Raw genomic sequence first — 27108 nt, 5'->3', positions numbered from 1 at the left:
ACAGTTTCTCTTTTTTTACACAAATCTGATCAAAGACACATTCAAATTGACAATTACCAAACAGTCCCTGTCGTCACCCTTACCGTGGCACCTACTGTTACCAGACTGGAATTCTTCCCCTTATGTTCTCCTTTGCTCAATGGATAGATTCTTCAACTTTGGATTCTTCTGCTAGAGATGAAAGCTCAAGTCTATGGTACCCACAGAGAGTCATTTTTTTAAGTGCTTTTTCGTATTGTAAATGTATCTTTTCAGGAGGCGTTTGCTTTGTGTCTGCAAAGGTGTTAAATAGCAATGCATTTCACACTTGATAATTGGTTTTTACTTGGCCTGACCTTCAATTTGCTACATAGCAGAGTACTTCTACACTTTCAACTGAAAGATATTAGAGACACATTTCTATTGGGGCTGGTGGTTAAGCTAATAATCCTTTCCATTAGCCAACATAAGAAAGCTTCGTGGCAGAGATCACTCTTTGCAACTTTAACTCTTAAATTCAGTTGTGCTTTCTTGTATATTGTGTCTATCTTAGAATGAGATCCTTTAAAAAGCCATAGCTGGGTGAAGCAAGTGGAGAAAGGTATCACGTGTGATAGATGTGGGTATTATTGACTCTTCCCATCCCACCTCCCAACAGAAGAGAAGGGATGAAAACCCGGGAAACCCATTGGCCACACCCTCTTCCAAGGCCCTACGCTAATTTTGCATTTGAACTTTCAGATCCTTGAAAAAGGCCTCCTCGTGGTTCATATGCAGACACTAGACAATGCAGACTATTGAACCTCTGTAAATCAGGCCACACCAGCTTGGTAGTAAGATTAGACCCCAAAGAGGGCGCCTGGGTGGCTCAGTGGGTTAAGCCGCTGCCTTCGGCTCAGGTCATGATCTCAGGGTCCTGGGATCGAGTTCCGCATCGGGCTCTCTGCTCAGCAGGGAGCCTGCTTTCCTCTCTCTCTCTCTCTGCCTGTCTCTCTGTCTACTTGTGATCTCTCTCTAATAAATAAAATCTTTAAAAAAAAAAAAAAGATTAGACCCAAAAGAGAGTTTTCCTGATTGCATGGCGGCTTGTTCTGCAGTCATTTCAGTCCTCCTGGAATTCCTTCCAAATATTTCCAGAAGGTTCCAGGAGTATCTCATATGTTTCCCAAGCTGAATTCTCTAAGCAATGACAGTTGTCACCTTCCTCCTGCCTGTCACACTTCATAACAGCGAAGGGGCTTGTCACTGTTGACAGGAAAAGTCGCAACCACAGCTCCTCTGTGGGTGCCCACCCCACCCCAGTCAAAGCAATCGGGGCCAGCGCCGAGCAGGGAGACTCCTGTCTTGAGGGCACCATCTCCCTAACCTGTCACCATCTCCTGCAACTGGTGCTTTTTCTCACACAACCCTTCTCCCTGCTCACCCTAGGTCTCAGCCTTGGTGCCGCAGGAACTGGCCTGGAGGACAGATGAGAGAGATGTCAAGCTGTCCTTGATCTGGCTTGGTTCTTTCTTCCCCTACTGTGTGATCTTTCTCAAGAAGACCCGTGGTCCCTCCGGTAAAATACACTCCACCAGGCTTATGGACACATTTCCAAGGATGGAATGGAGGGAGAAAGGAAAGCCACCGGAGGAGGGCATGCTACCCACAGCACTCATGGGCAAGGCAGTGCACAGGCTGGAAACGTGGGGTCTAGATGCCATCCTCCAAGCTCTCATCTTGTCGTAATAGCTCTGCAGCCTTCGGCAAGTGAAGTGATCTTTGTGTACCTCAGTTTCCTCATCTGTAAACCCGGAGTAGAAATAACACTCACCATATGCGGTTGCTGTAAGGACTAAAGCAATGGAGGTATATACAACGGTTGGGAAGTGATGCTTTATGGAAAAGTTACAAGAATTTGGAACACCTGATTGAAGCATGGAATTAATTTCTGCACTTAAATGGTAGTTTTATTTGCTTAATTTTTTTTTTCTGGAGTAATAGCAATAGAAATATATTGAAACGTTTTAAATATTCAAAAAGAGACAGAGTGAAACAAGACATCCATTTTGCCCTCGTCTCCGGCCAGACGGCTCAGAGGCGATGCTGCTGGTTGCTGGTGTACCCTTCTGGGGTGTGCCGTGTGACGACAGGCATCTGGGCGTTTAGGCGGTGCAGATTTAACTTGTTAGCAGACTCCAGGTTTAGAAAGGTGACTGCCAGGACAGTGATCAGCAATGTTACAACTTGCTCTGAGGGAACTGGCCATCTGGAGGCACGGCAGATTTACAACAAAGCACCAGGGAGCCCAGAGAAAGTGAAGTGAGGACAAGCAGAAGGAATTCTGTCATGTGCACCTGGAAAACAAAAACAAAACAGAAGTATTTCTGACTGGAGCAAAATAGACAATGTCGCAGAGGCTCAAAGTGTGATTTGGATCCTCTTATAGGTGCATCTGTGCTACAAAGTTCATGCAGAACCTCATCCAAAAAGTGTAAATTTTGCAAAGAAACTTGGGGTAGCAGGGTTGATTTTGCTCTATAATGTTGGATATGTGCCAATCATTTTGTTTTCTTTTTCTAAACTAAATTGGCCCTTGAGCCTAAAGGATGGTGCCTGAGATCTGTCATTGTCACAAGACCCCTCTTCACACAATGTTTGACAAAACTCAAAAAAGACTTTCTGGTCTCCAGGCTACCGTGATCCCGTGAGGTAGCTCTCTGTCCCAGCCCATTGGTGCATTTACATGGGGCAGCCCTGCTCCCTCCAGGCCCTGGCTGTGAGGATCTTGTTCACATGCACAGACGGGTTGAGGACTCAGTATTCAGGACCCATGCCTCCCTACCTGGGGTTCTCCATGCACACGGAACCAGAATCCCCCATCCCCTAACCTGCACACCATGAAAACTTCTGCCCCTTCCAGTGAAGGGCTACCTCTCCAGTCCTGGCTCCTTTCAGTCTGTTCTTCCCACGGTAGCCCAAATGACCTTTGTTGTTTTTACTCGTTGTGCTTTTGTTCTTTACTAAGATTTACATCAGTATAACCAAGCTTTCAGAAAAACATTCATGTCGGTTAATGCAATGCAATTTATTTTAATTTACCCTGCGCTAATTTGAACCAAAAGTTGTCCATAACTTAAGTTTACAACGAATAAACAAGTTATTTTTTTTAAAGAATCGATTATAATAGATTAAAATCTGGTTTTTTTAGGCTGCGAAAGCAGGTAATAAGAACCATGAGAAATTTCCCATTGGCTTACATTTTTTGAAAAATGAGACAAGAAAACAAGTGCAAAAATTGGAGCAACAAAGCAATTTTATCATGTGGCAGGGCCAGCTTATAATTCTTCAATCATTACTGTGTGATTTGGGAGGGTGGGAAGCCTGTAAGCGCCCATGTATTAATTTCCTAAGGCTGTCACAACAAATTACCACAGACTCGGTGGTTTAAAACAGCAGAAATGTTTTCACTCACAGTTCTGGAGTCCAGAAGTTTGAAATCAAAGTTTTGGTAGGCCTCCCCTCCTAAAAGAAGCTCTTTCCTTAGCTCCGTCAGCTTCTGGTACCTTTTGGTGTTCCCTGGCTTGTGGCAACATAATCTCTGCCTCTGTCTTTTTTTTTTTTTTTTTTTTTTAAGATTTTATTTATTCACATTTGACAGAGAGAGAGAGATCACAAGCACACAGAGAGGCAGGCAGAGAGGCAGGCAGAGAGAGGGGGGGAAGCAGGCTCCCCGCTGAGCAGAGAGCCCGATGTGGGGCTCGATCCCAGGACCCTGGGATCATGACCTGAGCCGAAGGCAGAGGCTTAACCCACTGAGCCACCCAGGTGCCCTGCCTCTGTCTTTAGTACCCTTCGGTCTGTGTCTCTGTGTTCGAATCTCCCTTCCTTTCTGTTAAAAGATCCCAATCCCTGGATTTAAGGCCCACCTTAAACCCAGGATGATTTCCTCTGAAGATCCTTAGTTAATTACATCTACAAAGATCCTATTTCCAATAAAGTCACATTCCAAAATGTTGGGAAGACATGAATGCTGGGAGGGCACTCCTCCACCCTCTACAGCCCACGAAACAACTTCATTAGCTTGTGTGTTTAGTTGTGATTAAGCCAAGATCCAAGCAATTTCCTGAATCTGAGTTAACAACTTGAATTCACTCGTCTGCTGAGATTAAGAAGAGAACTCCACTTATTGGCTGCCAGCATTTCTGATTTTTATTTTTATTTATTTATTTTAAAGATTTTATTTATTTATTTATTTGACAGAGAGAGATCACAAGTAGGCAGAGAGGCAGGCAGAGAGAGAGGAAGGGAAGTAGGCTCCCTGCTGAGCAGAGAGCCCAATATGGGACTCTATCCCAGGACCCTGAGATCATGACCTGAGCCAAAGGCAGCAGCTTAACCCACTGAGCCACCTAGGCACCCTGATTTTTATTTTTTAAAGGGCATTTTTTGCCATACTTTCTCAACTCCAGACAGGTAAATTAACTAAAGCACTGATGAGAATACCTTCTGCATTCAAATATGTGCCCAATACCACGTGGTGAAGTTGACCTCAGTTTCGGTTCATAAGCGCAGAGCGATCTAAAACAAATTGGTTGTATCACACACCTAGTCCACCCATCGGTGATATGCTCAATGCTCATAGACAAAGGCCTAACGCTAAACGTGAACTTCCGTAATCTGAGCCCCGCTCTGGCCAAACCCCTAACAAGTCCTCCCACAGTTCCATTCCCACCCCCTCCTTTCCTGAATGATTATCTAAATAATGTAGATGAGCCCAACGAAGTCTGTTTGCCGTTGTGTCTCCCGCACACAGCAGAGTATGGCATGTAATTGATACTCAGTGCACGTATTTGTTGAATGAGTTAACAAATGAAACTCTGACCTTGCCCATCCCTACTGTCTCATCCCCCTTTGTTGGTTGGTACCGATACATATGCCCCCAGCAGACCTGCATTCAATGCAGAGCAAAAAATCCTCTGGTAATCAGCAGCCTCCGTTCCCTCTGAGAAATGACAAACGTGAACAAAAGCTGAAGCTGGAGAAATGAGGACAACCACTACTTTCGCACAGTCAACAGAGATTTTCACAGCATGCTGTCGCTTTTTCCCTCTTTGGAAAATTAGCAATCTTCTACCGCCTGAGCGGGAGGGATGCCACAGAGAGAATCGACCAGGACCTGGGCAGGGGACCCTGTTGAATAGCAGGCTATGATATCAGTTGACGACTTGTGAGCCCATCATCAGGGTCCCCCTGCCAGGTCGTATTTGAAGTGGGCACATCTTCCCCTAGAGCAGATGCCCCCACTTCTGCGTGAGAAGCTGACAGCCTGGTGCCTCGAGGCTGCCTGCCAACCCCCAGCCAAGGCTATGTTGGCCGAAGAGCCAGGGAGTCCTGGACTCTTAAAGGCAAGCGACCCGCTGCTTAAATTTATGTTGGCCTTCAACTGCCACAAAGGCAATCTGCTGAAAAGTTTATTTCAAGTTGAAAGGAAAAGGCACCGTATTAAATGAATCCAGCTGTTTGTTTTAGTTCTCACTTTTAATTAGTTGGGTCAAGCACATGGATTTTCGAGGGGGAAAAGAATACAGCAGATGGAGATGGCCTCCATTCATTTCCCTCCATTGATTCTGGGAGGAGGGGGGGATTCAGTTGCATAACCAAAATGTCATTTCTGGGTAGGAGTCCCCATCTTTGGGGATTTTAATCAGGAAATAATGAAGCCCTCCAGCTGACAGAGGAGGAACTAGGAAATGATTTTCCTTCTTCTCATAAGCAAGTGGTCCACTAGAAGCGTGTGGAGAAACCCCTGAGGGGAGCTCCTCTGTTTTTAGGAACATCCTTGTAAATTGCTATCATAGCATTTCCCTAAACTTATTTATGTCATGGTGCACATTAACAAGCATAGATGGGATCATGTTTTCAGGCTAACTGAGGTAAAAAGAAAGTTCCTGATTATCACAGTAATTTTACTAAGAATTAACTAAATTCTGCAGAAAATGAAGCAAATATAGACTTTGCTATATGCTAGGGAGCTAGCCCACTTAACCCCGGTGGGTCCCCCAGCAGAGATGATAGCCAGTGAACTACATGTTCTACCAAGAGCCTGCAAGGGTCACCCTGTACATCACGATTCTTGACTAGAAGGGATTTTTTCCCCCACCCACCCAACCCAGGCCAGGGGACATTAGGCCATGTCTGGAGATACTTTGATTGTTGCCAGTAAGTATCTAGTGAGTATGGCCAGCGATGTTATTAAACATCCCACCACGTATAGACGAGCTCCTTACAAGGAAAGATCATCTGGCACAAATGGCCATCATAAAAGGTTGAGAAACTCTGCCCTCCCTCAACATGTAGCAAGAGGAGAGAAATGTCCAAAAGAAGGAGAGTGTTCTGTTTCTGTGAATGACCATGTCTGACAGAGACCACCCTGTGTTAAGAGGACGCCTGCAAAGAAATACACACGCGCAATATTGTCTGCCAGCCGATGCTTACATGGTGTGTCAAGATTAATGCTGCTGGTAATGGTCTGGATCTTTGTGCCAGTGACTCTGAAAGTCCCCGAAGACCATGCCCTCCACGACCTGGGTGCATCAGCCCTCAGAGTGAACCACAGAGCCACAGGAGCACGCGGTAGTGGCAGGATGACTGGGTTTCATTTGAAACAACAGCCCTTCGTCGTCCACAAGTAAATAAACACGAAAGCTGGTTGTAAAAACACGTATTCAGTTATTCCAGTTTCACAGAGATGTAACTGACCTATTGTGATAGTTGAAGGTATAGAACGTAATGATTTGATGTGTGTATAAACTGCAGAATGACCACCACAGTACCTAAATAGCCACCATCCATCACCACACATAGCTACACACTTTCATCCCCTGTAATGAGAACTTTCAAAATCTACTCTCTTAACAACTTCCTAATGTAAACACAGTATTGTTAACTGTAGACTCCTTGTTGAATGTTGTATCTCCAGGACTTACTGATCTTATAACTGGAAGTTGGTACCTTTTGACCACTTCCAACCATTTCACCCACCCACCACCTGCCTGCCCACCCCCTTCCCTGCCTTTGACAACCACCAATCTGTTCTCTGTTTCTATGAGTTGTTTTTTTTTTTTAATTTCACGTTTAAATGAGGTCGCAATATTAAATGAGATGCAGTATTTCTCTTAAAAACATGAAGCTTTATTCTGCCTTATAACCTAGTATTTGCTCCATGCTAATTAATACTTCTGAAGGACATTACGAAATGCCTTGCTTTCAGAATGAAGAGATAATGGCCTCAAAGTACATTTGTGAAAGAAAACCTTAGTTGCTAAATTCACTATAAAAACAGAAATGTATTTTCACAGGGAAAAGTAAAAGCATTCAGTCAGACTTAGTATTTTCAAATCAAAATCTCCAACTCGGACTCCCTATATCTTCTGGGTACCTTCTGTTCATCTGGAGCTCTCAGTTTTGGGGACACTAGCAAATTCCCAGCCAGGCCTCACCCTGCCAGGGCCACTCAGGGTTGTTAAATTAGGTCCGTTGTTCTGCTTAATGAGGCCGCCATGCAGCAAGATTTTGATAAAACTACTCAGGACAGACCCGGGTGAGATGAGGGACCGAGTAGGACCTGCCTTCCCATATGAATACAAATGGAGCCAGAAGACCTTCTGTTGGGTCCACCCACATTCCTTCCCCTTGAATTCATGCCTGAGAAGGTGAAAGGAAGAAGGTGCCCTTTTCCTCCCCTTTCATTCACTGTTTTTACCCCTCCAGCCAGAAGCTTCTGGCTGCATTTTTACTTCCCCGTCCTGTGGGTAGGTTCTTTTACGAGACTCGTGGCCCAGGAAATAGGCAGTGACCCTGGAAATAGGCAGTGACCCTTCCTTCTTCCCTGCTCCAACCTCGAGGCTAAGCTGAATGGTGTCTGGAGAGCAGGGGAGGGACCCCATAGGAGAACCTAAGAAAAGAGACAGTCTTCAGCATTATACCATTGTATTAGATAATGATTATCACTTCTTTACAACTGAGACAATGAGGGACAAAAGGGCACAGTAACAGAGATAGTGGGTGGTGGAGGCAAGATTCAAACTCCATTCTCTGTCAGCAAACATGCTCTCCTCAGGTAAGAGCTATGGAAAAACACGGTGGGAGAAGCAGAGTCCACCTCTCATTAATTCGGTTTTCTTATCTATACAATGTTGGTGATTACAGTAGTGCCTGTTTCCTGGGAATGTTATAAAGATCAACTGAGTTAATATATGGCAGTATAAATCAGAAGACAAATGTCAGGAGGAATTATTGTTGTGATAAACGCTGCACCCACCACACTGGTGAGGAGAGTTCACTCTCGCATTCGGGTAATGCTGGGGTTCTCTTCCTCCATTGTTTTCAGAAATTAGGCTGCCTAATGAACAGCTCTATTAGCTGTATGAGTGATTAATCTCTGAAGTCATTACCTAAAGAGATATTGCTATTTCCATTCTACCTTTTAGACTCCAGACTAAATGTTTGTTCAAAAGCATAATCTGATTCCTAAGAGCTGCATGTTGGACTGCTCTAGTCACTGCAATTACTCCTAAAAGCCTATGTCATAAAAACATATTTTTCTCTATGAGTATAGTGTGAGTGTTCTTAAGAGGAGATTTACTTTCCAATTAGGCTTGATTTAGTCTATTATGAACAGAATTGTATATTATCCTAGCATGTGTCATCACCTATCTTCTCTGGGAAAACTGCACTAGTAATCCCATTATTATTCCTTGCTCTCCCTCTGTATTTGTCATATACATTACACAGTTAATACTCAGATCATTGACACCACCTTCCACAGTGGACATGTGATGGGCAATCCCTCCCCTTCTGCCAACACGTCAACTATTAACAGGACACCTCTTCACTAAGGAGAGTGATAGTCCGGTGGTTAGGATGGGACTGAATCTCTAACAAACCAGATCCCCTTACAACAGTGATGGGCTTAGGGACAGACACATGGCAAAGCCTGGGGAATAAGTGTCTTCCCAAGGACTTTTCTACTAGAGCTTTTGAGGGAAACATCTTCAGGGCGTTCCTAAACAGTATGTGTGAACCTTGATTTCTGGCAGCCATCTTGCCAATGATCTGAGGAACACCTGCCTAAGGAATGTATGCAAGCAGAGACAAAGTGAAATAGAAAGAGTGAACAAGGGATGCCTGGGTGGCTCAGTTGGTTAAGTGGCTGCCTTCGGCTCAGGTCATTATCCTGGGGTCCTGGGATTGAGGCCCACATTGGACTCCCTGCTCAGCAGGGAGCCTGCTTCTCCTTCTCACTCTGCCTCTGCTCCCCTTGCTTGTGCTCTCTCTCTCCCTGGCAAATGAATACATAAAATCGAAAGAAAGAAAGAGTTGATTTTCTGTCATTTGCGATTAAAAGCATCCTAATTTGCAGCCCAACTGAACATTTGATTTTTATCTCTGTGAAAGTGAAACACATCAGAAGTCTAGTGTGTGATGCCATAGAAACACAGTAGGCCCCTCCATCCATGATTTCATTTTCCACTTTCAGATACCCGTGGTCAATGGAAGACTTATTGTCATAAGGTCAGCAGTATCCTAATACTACTTAACAATGCCTAGATCATCACTTCTCTTCTTGTAGGCATTTTATCATCTTACAACTTCACAAGAAGAGGAAGGGTGAGAACAGTACGATAAGATATTTTGAGAGAGAACCTACATTGACTTAACTTCCATTATAGTGTATTGTTATAATTGTTCTATTTATTATGAGCTACTGTTAAACTCTTCTTGTGCTTAATTTATAAAATAAACTTTAGCATAGGTATATATGTATCAGAAAAAAACACAACAGTGTTTGGTACTATCTGCAGTGTCAGGCATCCTCTGGGAGTCTTGGAATGTATCCCCCATGGATAAGGGAAGACAACTGCCCATCTACTCAACAGGATATCGTCAATGAGATAGTCTCAGTGGTTGAAGGCCCATAGCCCCAATGCCTGTTTAAGAAGTCAAAGCCCAGGGGATGGTTATTAACTACCTCCCACCCCCAATCCCTTCTTTCTTTAACTCTCTCATAGAGGCTGCTGACCTTGGTTTCCTCTTGGATTTCAAGTATTATCCTGCATTTTTCCAGTGCAGTGGAACCAGGATTCCTGGATCTTTGTGTGGCATTAGAAAACCCACTGTCTCTTAGCTTCTTTATCTTCATCTATCAAATCAAAATGATGGTCTAATCTTGGAAAATCACTGTTACTCTTATGAAATCACTATGATTCTTATGTCTTAGTTGTTCGCTGCATTTGTCTCGTCCTCCCACATAAATCATAAGCTGTTTCTGTACAGAAATAAGTCTTTAAACTTCTTTTGTGTCCTTAGCATGTTTGCTTTATATCACTCAGAATATTTTGGTTGGCCAGATGGAAATGTTTTTGAAATAAAGTTACTTTTTTTTTTTTTATTAACAAAGCAATTAAAAATAGACTGGTGAGAAAGTAAAGTGGTTTTCCATCTCTCTCAGAGAAAAGGAGGTTGAGGAACTCAGAAACTTCTAGTTATTAGAATAAAATCTCTCAGACTGGTACTAATAGTTGGACCAGAGATTCCTTCAAAAATATAAAAGCATAAGCCATAGGATAATAATTTCTTAGCACAAGATTACTTAATATAAATCTTTTTTTTAACATTAGTTTTTCCTCACTATTGAATTAAGTAGCAATTCTTTTAATTTTGGAAATCTGTTTAAAAAGAAAAGAGTTCCTGTTTAAAAAGCCACTGTGTGGCTTAGTCGGTTAAGCTTAAGCATCTGCCTTTGGCTCAGGTCATGATCTCAGGGTCCTAGGATTGAACCCAGAGTCCGGGCTCTCTGCTCAGTGGTAATTTGCTTCTCCCTTTCCCTCTCCCTCTGCCCCACCTCCTGCCAATAGTGTTCTCTCACACATGCACATGCCCGTTCTCTTTCAAATAAATAAATCAAATCTTAAAAAAAAAAGAAAGAAAGAAATATTCGTAATAATTTCATGCATAAAAAACTGAGTATTACAATTTGATCTATTATTTTCAGTCATTTTGGGGCAGGACTACTATTTTTTTTCATCCCCAAATAGGGAGCAAATGGTATGCCCTACAATTTTTTTCACTTAGTATTATGAACACTATTTCATATCATGTTTGAAATCATTTTTGATGGTTACAAAATACTGCACCCTGGAGGCAGACCACAGTTTATTTGCTTCTCCCCACCTTCGAGAGAATTCAAAGTCGTTTCTGATTTTTTTTTTATTATAAATAATACTTGAGGGAACATTCTAGTATAGAAATCTTCCTGGGCACCCTCTCTTATTTTCTTTAGTTGGCATTCATTCATTCATTCATTCATTCTTTAATAATTATGATCATGATGTAGGATAATGAATTAATTAATTGACTCATGGACAACAGTGAGATATTTAATGACCAAAGTTCTTGAGGAGGGTTTCGATGCTGCTTCTTGTGGGGACCCTCATCAAAAGCCAAGGGTAGAAGATGAGTATGCAATTTCGAGAAGGCGATTTTGAGAGAGGCGTCGGTGCTGAAGTGCATGCTGCAGAATCTGCTGGAAATACCCTCAAGGTTCAATCTCCGGAGGGCCCTGAGGCTCAGAAGTGAGCTGTCCACCCAGCATTCGCCTTGACAAGAGTTTCACCATCTGACGTTATCATCATGTGACATGAAAAATGATTTCACCTCTACACCTTGCGGCACAATTTACCAAGCGCTTTCACACACCCCATGTGATTCTTACAACACACACCATGTCAGGAACAGTGCCTCTGGTTCCTGTGTCAGGTAAATGAAGACCAGCATTCCCTCTCAGAAGAATACATCTATGTCAAACCCCATTCTCTGTTTTTGAAAATCTCTGTGATGGGACATCGTATTACACGTATTTTAACCTTTGTGGTGTTGTGGTGAAATCCTCCATGGCGGAAACACTCCTCAGCACCTGACCTCAGATCCCTCCTGAGCTGACCCCAGTCTCCCTCTCCACCCTCTTCTCCCACCTCACCTTCCTCTCCTCTCCCAACCCACCACGCCCTGCACACCTCCCCAGCGGGCCCTTCCACATCCTTTGCAGCCTCTCCCTCCATTGCCTGATAAACTCCTCTCATCCTCACAGACTATTTCAAATGGTACCTTTTCAAGAGACTCTTGAACTCTTGAAGCTACGGGTGTTTCACTGAGAGTCCAGGGCCTTCGATTCCAGCACTTACTGCCTCATCTTTGTATTGTGTCTGATTGCCTGTGCTTTTCTCCAGCTAAATGAAACCCCCTTCAGGGAAAATCATTTCTTATTTGTCTCTGTGGTCCCAGTACTAGGCATATTGCTTGGCACAAGGTTGAGACTTGGTTGGCTGAGTGAGTTTGGGGACGGGGCTGCAGAGGCTCGGTGGGCACTAACAGGGTGGAGGGATCTTGTGGGAGCCCCCAGATCACCACAAGGATAAAAACATGTGGAGAAAGGCAGTGATGTACAAATACGAGTATCTGAGTTTTGTTGGTACGTTCCTGCCCTCCATCAACAGTTATAATTTGAAGCAAAACTGAATTTTTATAAAGGGAATTCTTACAGGAATAAAGAAACAAGCTAAAAGTATTGAAGAATAATTTCACGTTGCATGTAGTAGAAGGAGTCCTGGGCAGGAAGCCATGATGCTTGGTTTTTGTCTTGATTTGGCCACTGTCTAGCAATTAATGAATTAATTGGCAAACACAGTACCTTTCTAGGCTTGGCTTCATCATCCAAGAACAAAGAGAACAGGTTAGGTGACTCTGACATGCTCCCACGTCTATTAATTAACGATGAAAATGCTCTGATGTGTGCCACATAAAAATTGATCCATTTATATGATTTTATGATTTGGTTTTCTTATAAGTTTTTGTCACTGGGTCAATTTGCACTAAAATTACTTAACGCAGATTTGTTAAAGGTTTTTTCTGTATCTAAGAGGAAAACATAAAGTATTGTTCTCAGAGTCTCCTGAAAGGAGGGAAAAGCCTTTCCCTCTGCCCAGGCCAGGTGCCGGGATGTGTGTGAGAGGGATCAGATATGACTCGAGTTCAGAGGTACTCCTCCTCAGAGGAGAGGACTGCACAGCAACCCCTCAGGCAATGGTCACCTTTCCCCCTGGATTTTAGCCAGACTTGCCCACCTAGTATATTATAACAGAGTCAGACTGCCGCCATGTTAGCCTGGGAGCTGCCCAGGATACTGATCTATCAACAACCTTAAATCATCTCCAAATCCATTTAAATATGCCTTCACTTCAGGCTCCCCAATTCCCTCCTTGAATACCTGGAGAGACGAAAATTGGCTCCATCAGAACTGAAGTGGACAATGCATTTATGTGAGGAAAAAGAAAGTCACACACCGAGGAATCTTGCTCTGTATCTGCCATGCCCTGTGGGCCCCACGGGCACACCAGGCCAGCCCACCGACCCTTCAAGTGAGATCAACAGAGCTGGATGGCTGAGCTTCTAAAAGGTAATAGTAGACGATGCTATGCTATTCATGGAAGTGAATCTCTAATATTAATATTCTAATTTGGGGCAATTTACTATGCCCCCAGGGAGTTGACGGGTTTGGAAGAATTGCTTAGAAACCCTGACTGAGTTTCCAGCCTGTAGATTTTAGACTCGAGACTGCAATCCCAAGTCTTTGAATTTCCAAACTGCTGGCTTGCTTTACAGATTGCAGACGTGCCAGCTCCCACAATAGCACAAGCCAGTTCCTGAAAATAAATCTCCCTCCGGTCTCCTTCTCTCTACTTCTCATATATATATGTAAAAAAATGTATTTTATATATAATTTATAAATACAATGTGCATATATATAATGTGTGTATACATATGTGAAGTGCTGTGAGATAGATAGACACACACACACACACACAACTATTGCTTCTGTTTCTCTGGAGAACCCTAAATACACTGTAAGTCTACCCAATTCAATTTGAACTAATACTCCAGGAGTCCTGCCTGTCAGGACATTAAGGAAGACCCCTGTACCAATGGAAGAGTGTGGGGTAGAAAGTGGGGAAGGCAAGATTTGAAAGCAGCAAATTCTGCTGGAGGATCAGAGACCAAGGAGAATTTTCTTAAGAGGGAGCCCCTAGGGACCTCCCCCACGCAACAAGGTAATCCATACATCTATGTCCAACAAACAGCTATGGTTCTTGCTGAGTTCTTTTTAAAGGCGAGACACAGTTCTAGGCTCTTTACATACAATAAATCATCCACCAGGAGAGCAACCCTAATGGGGTTATAGGGTTGCACGAATGAGGAAAATGAGCCTCAAGGAACCCAAGTAAATTGCCATCTAATTGTGGACCAAGGGTCTAGACCTACACTGCCTAACTCCAGAACTTAGCTTCTTAACCATGATGCTAAAACTGTCTCCCTAGAAAGAAAAAAAAAATCTGCTGAAAAAGCAACTGAAGGGAAAATAACACATTTTAAGTGAAAGGAAATTAGAAAACGTAATGGATCTTCTGGAGTTCGGGCCAAACTCCGCTAATCTAGTCCAGAAGTTTTTGCATTCCAGGTCTTTGGTGCTCACGGCTTCTCATTGGTTGAGAGAGGTCAGGGGTATGGAAGAGGACAGACAATAACATCTGAGCACTTGCTGTGTGCTAAGGGCTTTACATGTATTTTCTCATTAAATCTGGACAATGTTCCCTGGGGCTGGGGGAGGCATGTTATATTCCATTTTTTCAATGAGAAATCTGAAATTTGAGGAGATTTGCTCCAGAATGAATATGTTGCTGTAGCAGATCCCAGGTTCAAACGCAAGTCCCTCTGACCTTTGTTTACATGTTTTCTAAACACTACATTGCCGCCCTCCTACAAAGTGTACAAAAGGGCACAGTCCACCATTTCCTAACTGTGGTACATTCAGAAGTCTGACTGTGACTTGGTGTGGATTTCTTTGGCCTGTCTGAAGTTTACTCAGCTTCTGGAATTGATGGATTTATGTCTTTGGCCAAATTTGGGGACCTTTCCACCATTATTTCTCTTGGTACTTTTCTGACCCCGCCCCCTTTCTCCTCTTCTTCCAGACTTCCAGGGTAACAAATGTTAAGTCTTCTGGTCGAGTCCCACAGGTCCCTGCGGGATATTTTTGGGTTTTTTTTTTTCAAGCTTTTTCTCCTCTGTTGTTCAGATTAGGTAATTTCTATTGTTCTGTCTTCCAGTTTGTAAGATTCTTTCCTCTGCCCCCTCCATTCTGCTGATGAACTCATCTGCTGAGTTTTTTTGTTTTGTTGATTATATTTCACAGTTCTATCATTGCCAGCTGGTTCTTCTTTATACCTTCTCATGTTCTGCTGAGCCTTTTATATCTTTGCTGAGACTTTATTTTTTTTTTCAGTTGTTTCAAGTGTGTTCATAATTTCTCACTGAAGCATTTTTATGAGGCTACATTTTAATTTTTGCCAATAATTCTAAAATTTCTGACATCTTGATGTTGGCACTTGTTACGGGGTGAATTGTGTCCCCCTCAAATTCATTTGTTGAAGTCCCAACCTCCAAAACCTCAGAACGTAACCATATTTGGAAATAGAACCTTGCAGGAGGTAATTGAGGTTAAATGGGGTCATATGAGTGGGCCCTGAATTATGTGACTATTTAGACATGGAGCCTTCAAACCAGTGGTGATTAAGTCAAAACAAGACCAATAGGATGGGTCCCTAGTCCAGTATATGGTGTCCTTATAAGAACCAGAAGAGCTAGCAGGGATGGATAGGCATAGAGGAAAGACTGTATGGGGACACAATGAGAAGGTATCCACCTACAGGCCAAGAAGAGAGGCCTCAGGGAAACCCAAATCTGCCAATTACCAGTCTTCAGAGCTTTGAGAAATGAATTTTGGTTGTGTGAGCCACCCACTCTCTGACATTTTGTCCTGACAGCAGTACCAAACTAATACAGCATCTGTTGTCTTTTTTCATTAATTTTGAGATCTTCCTAGTTCTTGGTATAATGTGTGAATATTAACTTAAAGTATTAATATGCATTTATCTCCCCTGTTACGAGACTCCAGACCCTACATATACTTTCTGCTTTACCTGGCCTTCATAGGACACCACCCCAGCATGGGAAAGGGAGGTACCCTCTTGTTCCTGCCAGATGGGAGGAAACGTCCAAGTTTTCTGTTTGGCTTCCATTGACACCTGAGGAGTCTCTTCACTTCTGGCCAGTGCTAAGAGATCCAGCTGCCCCCTAGGTCTCTACTAGTACTTCCTCTAGCTGGCAGGGTCAGAGTGCCTTGTTATTGCTCCTCAGGTGGCTTTACTGTACGGGGAAAGGGGTGGTCCTGTCATCGCTGGGTGGTAGAAAAGGCCCACCTCTTCATAGGCCTCCTCTGCCATCACTCTAGCAGGGAGAGCACGGGATGCCTCTTCACTGCTGGTTTGGGGTGGAAGACTGGGCTCTCCACGTGGTCTTCACAGATCCCAGGGGACAAGTGGTTCTTGCTACCACCCAGTTTTGCTGCCCTAATCAGCATTTTCTGACACCATCTTGGCTTGTGTGGGGTGGGATGTTACAGCCTAATAAGGCTGGGAATCTAGACTCCCGATTCCATCTGAGGTCTTGAGAAATATGCTTCCTTCTCTCCACCTCTCAGGTCTGCTTATGTTTGTTTTATAGATAATGTCCAGAACTTTTAGTTGCACTTAGCAGGAGGAATGGGGGGAATTATGTGTATTCCATCCTCTTGGAAGTAAAAGATTTGACCCATTTTGAGCATTCAAAAAGCCAATTTGTCAAACCACTTTATAAATAACCTTAAGTCGAAGAATAGTTACTAAAAGTTTTCAAAATGTTTTCAACCCCATTGTGGGCCTTTTCACATAATCTAGTCTCAGCCTAAGCCATCTGTTTGGATTTCTCTTTCCCTTTCCCCTTTTCAGTTAGAGTAAACGCAATAAATTATCTTTCTCACCCTTTCCCAAAATCTCTGTGATCTGCTGTGTGTCTGCCATGTGCCCAGCTCTGTAGACTGTCTGGCTAAAATCATCCTTTACCTGAGCAGAGCGAAGGCTGCTGAAATATCATTATCCTGTTGTTTATTAAGTGACCCTGACTTGTTTCGAAACTGAGTCACAGATAATGATTACTTCAGACTTATTTCATATCATCGCCTACACCGTGTCCAGTTTAGAAGAAGCTACTATGTGCTTTAAAGATCAAAGTCATCTTTAGAAAAGTAGCAACAGAATGAGATAAAGGGCTTCAGAATTGTGCTCAGTGCCTTCTTTGTTTAAGTTCTATAATTGAACTAATGGATTAAACTTTGAAATCTTCAGTAATACATCTTGCTACTGAAAATAATGGCTACTAGTACCTTTTAGTTTAGTTGTAACATATTTAATATATTTTGTTCTATTTTAAGTAGAGAATCCAGGATAACAGTCAGTAAATCTACAGTCTAATTCTTCTATAGTGTTATAGATTGTATAATTCTGCATCATTTCTTGTATACCACAAGGGTTATCTTATTTTAAAAATGGCAAATTCAGAAAGATGTGTTTGGTGACACTAAAAAATATATATTCAGGTCCTCACATTTGGGTACTTTCATAAGAAAAACACTTTGGAATTCTTACAAATAAGAGTTTAAAAAAAAACAGGTGGTCAAATCTCTTTTAAAACAGTTGAGGTAAAAACATAAAGCATTTCAATTAAATTTCCCATAAAGACAGGTCAGTGTTGAAAGTGAAGGAAATGTAATAGGAAGTGAAATATATTCACAGAAATTCTGGATGTTATATGTTTAAAAATCTCATTCCAGTAAGTGCAAACAGGTATACATGGACAGTCTGTCTACTCTGTGCCAGCCCAGTATCACTCTTGGGAAGTGACTGGTGACAGGACAGCAAGTTCCTGCTCAATCATGGGGAAGCCTGAAGACATACATATAAACAAATAAGCAGGATCACCTCAGGGGGTGCTAAGGACCATGGAGAAAATAAAACAGTGATGTTTTGGGGCAAAACTAGGAGAGAATCACCTTCAGCGAGGGGGTTCAGGGAAGGCCTCTTAGAGGAGGCGGCTCCTAAGCTGGGCCCTGGAGAGCATGATAACACTTCCAGGCGAGGGGGGCCGGGGTGCAAAGTGCAGGGCCCCTGGAGAGAATAAGCATAACCTGTTAGGCAGCCCAAAAGATACCAATGCCCTAGAGCCCAGGGAGCACAGTGGTCCAGAGAGGTGAGCAGCTGAGATGACTAGGACCCTTCAAATCACAGCAAGGACTTGTATGTTATACTCCACATCATAAGAATACACTCGGAAAAACTTGGAAAGAAACAGTTAAGAAGATCCCCAGCACTCTAATATTCCCTGTTCAGACTGGGCTGTTTGCAAGCATTTAAATGCACATTCAAGGGGTGCCTGGGTGGCTCAGAGGGTTAAAGCGTCTGCCTTCGGCTCAGGTCATGATCCCAGGGTTCTGGGATCAAGCCCCACATCAGGCTCTCTCCTTGGTGGGGATCCTGCTTCCTCCTCTCTCTCTCTGCCTGCCTCTCTGCCTACTTGTGACCTCTCTCTGTCGAATAAATAAATAAAATCTTAAAAAAATAAATAAATAAATGCACATTCAAGCAGGAAGTTGGGCGTATGAATCCGGAGCTCAGGAGAGATGTCTGGACTGGAGACACTGATTAGTGACCTGCATGGACAGTTGCCACTTTTCATCGTGTAGGTTCTGCCAGAAACAGACACTAAGGCAGGAACTTGGCTACAAATAGATTATTTAGGAAGTGCAGGAAACAGTAGCAGGGAAAATGGGAAGGGGTTCAGGCAAGGGAAGGTAACCACTTAAAGAGGCAGTAGCAGCCAGTTACCCAAGTAGGAGGTGACCAGGAAAGTCTGGGTAAAAGTACAAAATACAGCATTGAGGATCCTCCCATCAACGCTAATTTGCAAAAGTCATTGGTCAAGGATGTCCTCCTGGCTTGCCCCGTGCAGAAGAGGACAAGATTCCATGGTTTAAGACCCAGAGTTGCAGGTACTGGTACATGGAAGTTGACCAAGCTTCCCTGGAAGATCTGAGGGATGTGGGAGGGCCACTGACCATGTCTGCAACATCCTTTTAAGACCATAAAAGTTGGAGCATCTGCACATGAATCCCAGTGGTCACATGTAACTGAATCTCTCTTAGCTTCCTCACTTGTCAAATTGGGATTGTATTATCCAGGGTTGTCCAGAAAAACAGAACCAATAAGATAGATAGATACATAGATACATAGATGAGAGACAGAGAGAGAGATTATGAGGCATGTGCTCCCATTATGGAGAACAAAAAGTCAGCTACAAGCTGGGACCCCAGGAGAAGCTAGGGGTGTAATACAGTCCAAGTCCAAAGGCCAGAGAACCAGAGTGCTAATAGGTGCAAATCCTAGTGCAAGGGCGGGAGAAGACTGATGTCCCAGCTCAAGCAAGTAGGCAGGAATTAAAAATGGGGTGGATTCTCTTTTCTCCTCCTTTTGTTCTATTCAAGACCTCAACAAATTGGATGATGCCCGGCTACATGGGGGAGGGCCATCTGCTTTACTGAGTCCACCAATCCAAATGCTTATCTTACCCAGAAACACGTTAACAGACATGCCCAGAAACAATGTTCGATCAGGGCATCTCATGGCCAGTCAGCTGACACAAAATTCAGCAGGGATAAAGCTACCTGCTTCACTCCTCAAAACATTAAAAATAGAAACAGCATTATGAACCAGTAATTCCACTGTTAGTTTATTTACTCAAAGAAAATGAAAACACTAATTCAAAAAGATATAGGCACCCCCTGTCTACTGCAGCATTATTTACAACGGTCAAGATAAGGAAGCAAAGTGTCCATTGACAAATGAATTTGATAAAGAAGGTTGTGGTAGATGGACAATGAGGTATCACTCCGCCATAAAAAAGAATGGTATCTTGCCATTTGCAATGACATTGTGAACCTAGAGGGTGTTACGCTAAGTGAAATAAACCAGACAGAGAAAGTCAAATGCCATATGATCTCACTTATGTGTGGAATCTAAAAAGTAAAACAAATGAAGAAACAAACAGAAACAGACTCATAAATACAGAGGAAGAACTGGAGGTTGCCAGGAGGGAAAGGGGTGGAGGATGGGTGAAACACATGAAGGGGGTTAAGAGGTACATACTTCCAATTATAAAATAAATCATGGGGATGAACAGCATGGAGAACTTCATCAATAATATTGTAATGACTTTGTATGGTGACAGGTGGTAACTATGCTTATCATGGCATAAAACTGTAGAATGTATAAAACTGTAGAATCACTATATTGTACACCTGAAACTAATATAATGTTGTGTGTCAACTGTACTTCAATAAAAATAAAGAAAATGAAAGAAAAAAACCCACCTACCTCATAGGGGCTGTGGTAGATTAAATTATTGAATATTGGCAGAGTGCTCAAAGAGTACGTAACATATAGTGGTAGAAAGGTATCTTCTTTCACAACTATCACCATGATCACCATTATCATTATTATTACTATTAAATTATTTATTATCTGGGGCTAGATTACGATGACCTAGATCATTCATTCGAGATTATAAATAAAGATGAAGGCTTGGGGCTGAGAGAGAAAAAGCTGGCAAAGAAGAATGAGAAGGAGGGAATGAGTGGTCGGGGGAAACCAGACAATCTGATGACATGACCCACGAAGAGACAGCTTGTCGGGAAGGGGTGAAATTCCCACGTGCTGAATGACGCTCAGAGTTGAAGCCAGAGGAAGATGGGGATTAGAGCAAACACTTTGGAGCACCAGAGTCCCACCTGGTTGCCAGTGTAGATCATCCTTTAAAACACCTGTGTCGGTAGACAAGCTTTTTGGGGTAGACACCTCCTGGTTTGGACTGTCAGGTATCCCTACTTCTTTCTTCTGCAGTCAAATGCTCTACCACTGAGCTATACCCCCAACTTCTTTCTTCTGGTAGCAGCACCCTACTCTTCTTGTAACATTCACATGCCCAACTTAGCATGTGGGTGGGCCCAGTGAACCTGTTTGTTACGGTACTCTACCCTCTTCCACCACAGACAAGGGCTAGCTCAACAGACTCCTTCCCAGAATGGTCCGTTTCGGAGTTTGGGGAGAATACTGTACGTTTGTTGTGAATAGGGTAGGATATTAGTCTGGGGTTTTACACAGACAACTCTCTTGGCTGGTAAATGGAGACACCCACGGAGGGAGGCAATGACAGAGCCCTGATGACACTGTTGGAGTGTAATATTCTATATACATATTATACAGTATATACATGTAACACTACCTTAAGACTGGGTCTAGGGACTCAGAGACTCATTAAGAAGGAAACGAAAATACAAGTAAAAGACGCAGTGCGGTGCCTGGCATTCAGTAAGTCCTCTAGACGAGGTAGTTGCTATTGTTATGAGCACAGGATTAGAAAGCCAGAGAATGACTTATAGGAAGAGTGATATGAGGTCAGTGATCACTTGAGCTATTGAACTAGAACTTTATCAAAGCCTCTGAGGGAGAACAGGATTGATGCCAAATCTTGAGGCAAGGTTGAACCGAGTCTGGCAGGTGACTGCAATTCCCTTATCTTTCTCTTCCACTTTCCAGCTAAAGAGCAAAACTCCTTGTTATGAGCTGAACCATGCTCCCTCCTCTGAAAATTCTTATGTTGAAGTCTTAACGTGTTGAAGTCAGAACGTGACTGTATTTAGGCCTTCAAAGTGGTCATGAAGGTAAAATGAGGTCATACAGGTAAGCCCTAATCCAACAGAATCGAAAGAAGAAGAAATTAGGACATGGACAGATGAATATAGAGAGTAAACCGCGTGAAGACACAGAAGACATCCATCTACAAGCCACGGGAAAAGACCCTTAGAAGAAATCAACCCTCTGGACACCTTGACCTTGGGCTACTGGCCTCCAGAACCATGAGGAAATAAGTTTCTGTTGCTTAAACCACCCATCTGGGTGTTTGTTATGGCAGCCCTAGCAAACGAATACACATCTAAGTCAGGAACATCAAAGTTCAGGGCATTGTCAGACTGACCCAGTTGTACCTGGCCTGTGAGCTTATGAGACAAAGGGTCAGAGCTCAGAAACCCCTGGAGTTATTATCCACGTTGGTAAGGAAATAACCTTCTAGAAACTATGGAATGATAGATAGGACTTTGGCAATGCTCACTGATGATCATAATCAGCAAGCAATACTAACATTTCTGATACAGAGAGCACAACTCTCTTTTCACGTTACTAAGCAAGAATTCACTATAGCCAACACCTACTGAAGATTTTAACACGCTAGATGTTGTTACCTTGCTATAGTAAACTGATCTACTGCTCACCGACAACCTTATCAATATTAAAATATTAAAGTATGCATTGTTAATGTGACTATAAACAGCATCTTTAAAAAAAAAAAAAGATTTTATGTATTATTTGACAGAGAGAGAAAAACAGAGGGAACACAACCAGGGGGAGTGGGAGAGGGAGAAGCAGGCTTCCCATGGAGCAGGGAGCCCAATGCGGGGCTCAATCCCAAGACCCTGGGATCATGACCTGAGCCAAAGGCAGACGCTTAAAGACTGAGCCACCCAGGTGCCCCTAAACTACATTCTACTTATATCCTCAACATAAAACCCCTTGCACAGATAAATAGATGAGGCACAGAGAGGCAAGATAATTTCCCCCAGGTCACACAGTCAGTAACTGGTAGACTTAAAACTATGAGTCTAGCTCCAACATCTGCCTTCTTACCCATTATTCCACTCTGCCCCACCAAACAATGCTTCAATCACAAGATATTTAGAAAATACTTTAAAAAACATTTTTACAAGTACAAAGTACTAGGAGTATCTGTGTGTGTGTGTGCTTGTGTGACCTTGGTAAACTAGAAAGGAAACCTCCTACCTTCTGCCACTTGAATTCTTTACCAACCAGAAGTTCCTGTCAGAAGCTCTAACAAATATCAATGTGACTTCATTTTTTTTTTTTTTTTTTTTTTTTAGCCAAAAAGACGTTAAGGAGACTATTCCTTTTAAGAGTGACCAGTGGTCAGGAAAGAGATATCATTATGGGCTGAGTTTCGGTGATCCTCCCATGTAACCCCATTCTTTTGCTGTCCTTTTTTCAATATTAAAATCCTCATCATTAATGTGAATATGATAAGCATTCTAATTATGTGTTTACATAAAGACTCCATTTTTCCTTTTTTTTGTTTTCCTCATCTGCACTTTTCAGTATTTGGCAATCTCACGGCTGAGGGTCAAGGTTTGAAAGCTGCTCTGGGCCCCCCACCAGCTTTATTTACAACCATGCAGAGTTCCCGCATAACTACAGATGGGTCCTTAGGCCTTAGTCTATCACATATTCCTTTCTGCAATGCATGAGGAGTGACCCAGATTTTTTAAATGCCTACAATCGCCTCTGAAATAGCAGCTGCTCCAAAGGAAGCATTTATTACGGAGAATACAAACAAACTATTTTAGCTGGGAGCTACTCAGAGATTTTATAATTGGCCGTTAAATGGGATTCTTTGCATTGGCAACAAGAAGGCATTCCACCAACAGCGGACCATTTCAATCGATCAGAGCCACTGTCACGTGGCTAAGAAGGCAGAAATAATCTAACCGCCCAATCTAGCTAAGCAAATCAGCCAGAACGCTTTATGAATTCAGCTCCAGAGTGCTAAGCAGGCCGTGATAGAAGATAAGGCACTTGTACCAACTGAAAACACGGTTAATTTTTCCAAGTCCTCAGTCAAACCATTTAGAGCAAAAGCCCTATTTCTAAACTCCTTTTAAAGTGTGATATAAAAAACACCCACCTTCTTGGAAATTTCATTCGTCTTCATTCTAGAACACTGACTTACAACAGTATAAGGTACCTCCAACAGAGATTGAATTGATAGACCATACTTTTTTCATCTTTATCTACACAACGGTATTGGGAATGATACCTCAAATTCATTATGGTTTCAAATTAAAGTCCACAAATTTCCCATGCATCCTGGGCAAAACTGTCTACTTCATAGTACGTATTTATTAAATATTTGCACCGTGATTGCTGGAGATCACAAGAGACGAGGGAGTTGTTCTTGACTTATACGAACAGTTTTTTTTTTTTCTTTAAGATTTTATTTATTTGACACAGAGAGAGAGAGATCACAAGTAGGCAGAGAGGCAGGCAGAGAGAGAGGCGGAAGCAGGCCCTCCGCTAAGCAGAAGGCCTCAATCCCAGATCATGACCTGAGCCGAAGGCAGAGGCTTAACCCACTGAGCCACCCAGGCACCCCACAAACAGATTTTTTAAAGTGAAAAAAGTATCCCCTTTCTGGAACTCAAGCCCACTCTTTGTATACAGACGATATTAAAATTGACTGAATCAGAACCATCTTTCGCATAAGCCCCTTCAAACTGTAGTTAGTATTTTACATAACTTCCAATACTCCTAACAGTTTCATTAGGGAGGACAGTCTGTCGCAGTACCTGGCAGTGGCAGATATAAGCTGGCAAAGGTTGCCTTTGAGATGTCTTCCACCTGACGCTGCCTTAGGACTCCACTTCGTGAACACATTGCCCACCTATCACCCACCGCTCCTTCCTGGCTCTCTCGTCCCCTTGGCAACCTGCTCCCTCCTATCCTCTGGCTTCTTTAGGCTTAGCCTGACTCACGTTCTAGCCCTCAGCTAGGCTGTGCAGGCAACCCTCCACCCCAAACTGACTTCTGTCGCTGCAAGGATTCCCTGCCCTTTCCCCTCAGCCCTGCGGTCTCTGTTGTCCTCTCCCAGGTCCCCGTCCTCATGCCATGGACTCACCATTGAAGAGACAGAGTCCGGGAGACCAACACACAAGCACTTCGGATCAGAGAAATGGAGATGATCAGAAATTGCTGAGGTACATTCTGTCTTTCGGGTGTCCGGGGCTGGTTGTTGAAATATTCATATTCCTTGGTCCACAGCACATTATCATCCACCATCTATACAATGTTCCTTTTTTGTGTTATAAAAAAATTAATTATATCAATTATTTATTTACTATCTTGTTCTCATGGCCAGTTCCATTTCCTCAACTCCCCTGTAGAAAACGGTTGTAACATGCTGCGTGTATTTTTTTGATTAAGTGTGTTGCTATAAATGCTCATTGATGTGTGTGTGTGTGTGTGTTACAGATCTCATTCTATTTATCTTCTGACCTCAGCTTATTTTTAAGATTCATTAAGCTGTTATGTCAACCCAATCTGTTACTTTTAACTACTGCATAATGCTCCCCGTGCCCATTCTCCACATTGTGTCTATTTGATGACTCAGCTTGTCTAGAACTTTCCGACACAAGTAATACTGCAAGGAACATCCATGTCCCATATGGAGGTTGGTAATCGTTCCTTTACACTTACACTCAGGAGTGGAATTCTGAGCCATCCTCATGAGTCTCTCTGGGTGCCATACCCCTATCTCCTTGGTCTCCCTACTGTGTGTGCACTCCCATGTACACAGACACAGGCCTCCTCAACTGCCCACTGCCAGATTCTGCATCTCCTTGCCTGTGGGCTTTCTCAGCAGTCCTCAACCAAGTGAAATCCCTCTGGTGGCCAAACTGTGAGGCTCTCGTTCTACACGAGCTCCTGGACTCCCCAAGTCAAGCTCCACGAACCGGCAGTGGTAACTTGCTTGAAATCAAGCCTTTTATGGACTGCCTTTCCTTCTTTACTCTATTTTTCTTCTCTCCTCCCAGGGTTTCCTGGATTCATCTCTCAAATAAATCACCTCCCTTCAAATCCTCATCTTGGGGTCTGTTTCTGGAAGAACCCCAGCTAAGACATAGGGGGTGTGTTTATTTACCTTGAGTAAGTAGTAGCTGGTTGTTCACCAGAATGACTGCACAGATCTCACTCCCAACAGCAGTGGTGAGGGTGGTACCCATGTTCCACATCCTCCCCAACAGTGGCATTAGCCAGCTCTCTCATTTGTGCTTGTCTAATTTGTTTAAAGTGATAGCTCCCTGTTATTTTGATTTCCAGTTCTCTGGTTACAAATCTTTGTGAGCTTTTCTTTATCTGGTGTAGTTCCAACTGCACCTTGCCTTCTGCAACAAAGATTCGTGGTACAGCTAACCCTAGATCATCTGTGCGTATTCTGAGGCCTTATTTCAAGAGCTCTCTCTATATATTAACTCATTAAATTGTGAACAACCCTAGGTACTACTCTTGTCACCCACATTTTGAAGATAAACCCAAACACAGAGATGTTAGCTAACTTTCCCAAGGTCACAGAGCTAGTAGGTCATCAAGCCCGAGTTTAAAGCCAGACTCAGGATGAGAATCTCTGCTCTAAATTCCCTTACTCTGCTGTCATTCCTGATTCCACATTTCAAGAACATTTCCCTTTTCCATTCTATAGAGTTTCCTCTGAACTCAATTCCCCTTCTAAGCAATTCCATAATGCAGGGACTGAGTCCAAGAAATGGGTGGGGAGGGATTCATTATCTGAGGAAGAGTAAGCCAAGCCTCTTCAATTGCACAATACAAAGAACACTTGGTTAGCACAATCATTATCAAATGAAATATTCTACTAATTAAACACTCTGGTTAACTGAGGATGATATGGCTACCATATTAAAATGTAAAACGCTGTACCCTAAAATGATACCTCTATATTAATTTTCTTTGCTGTTGTAAAAATTACCACAAACTTAGTGGCTTAAGCAATGCAAATGTATTATCTCACCTTTCTTAGCCAGGTCACAGGAGCTCAACGGCTCTCTCTGCTCTGTGTCTCGGGAAGCCAGCCCATCTCATCTGAAGCTCTCATCTGAAGCTCTCCTCTGAAGCACTCATCTGAAGCTCTCACCTGAAGCTCCCATATCTAGGAGAATCTGCTTCCAAACTCACTCAGGTAGTTGGCACCTCTCTGCTCCTCGTAGGTGCAGATCTGAGTTTCTAGTTTCCTCACTAGTTGTCAATGGGGAGCCCCTGTCAGCCACCTAAGGCCGGCTGTCCTACTCACCATGCAGCGCAGTGGTGCATCAAGTCCCGTTCATGCTTCTTGTCCCTGATTTCTCCTTCTGTGTCTATTTGTCTCCAGTCAGAGAGAGTTTTTTGCTTTTAAGGACTAATAGGATTA

The 27108-nt window shown here is 43.0% G+C and overlaps 1 long non-coding RNA gene across 1 annotated transcript; it reads right to left on the bottom strand.

Annotated features, from left to right (window-relative positions):
• Positions 1 to 2016: 2016 nt before the first annotated feature.
• Positions 2017 to 25885, bottom strand: LOC132017360 (uncharacterized). The gene is made up of 3 exons (XR_009404243.1): positions 25828 to 25885; positions 24805 to 24978; positions 2017 to 2315 (listed from the first exon to the last, which is right to left on the bottom strand). It is a non-coding gene; the product is annotated as an uncharacterized LOC132017360 (long non-coding RNA).
• Positions 25886 to 27108: the final 1223 nt, after the last annotated feature.

Source organism: Mustela nigripes, chromosome 5 (assembly GCF_022355385.1).
Source record: "Mustela nigripes isolate SB6536 chromosome 5, MUSNIG.SB6536, whole genome shotgun sequence".
In the NCBI taxonomy this organism is placed as follows: domain Eukaryota; kingdom Metazoa; phylum Chordata; class Mammalia; order Carnivora; family Mustelidae; genus Mustela; species Mustela nigripes.
The sequence above is the reverse complement of the archived record's forward strand: the minus strand, read 5'-3'. Positions and strand labels throughout refer to the sequence as shown.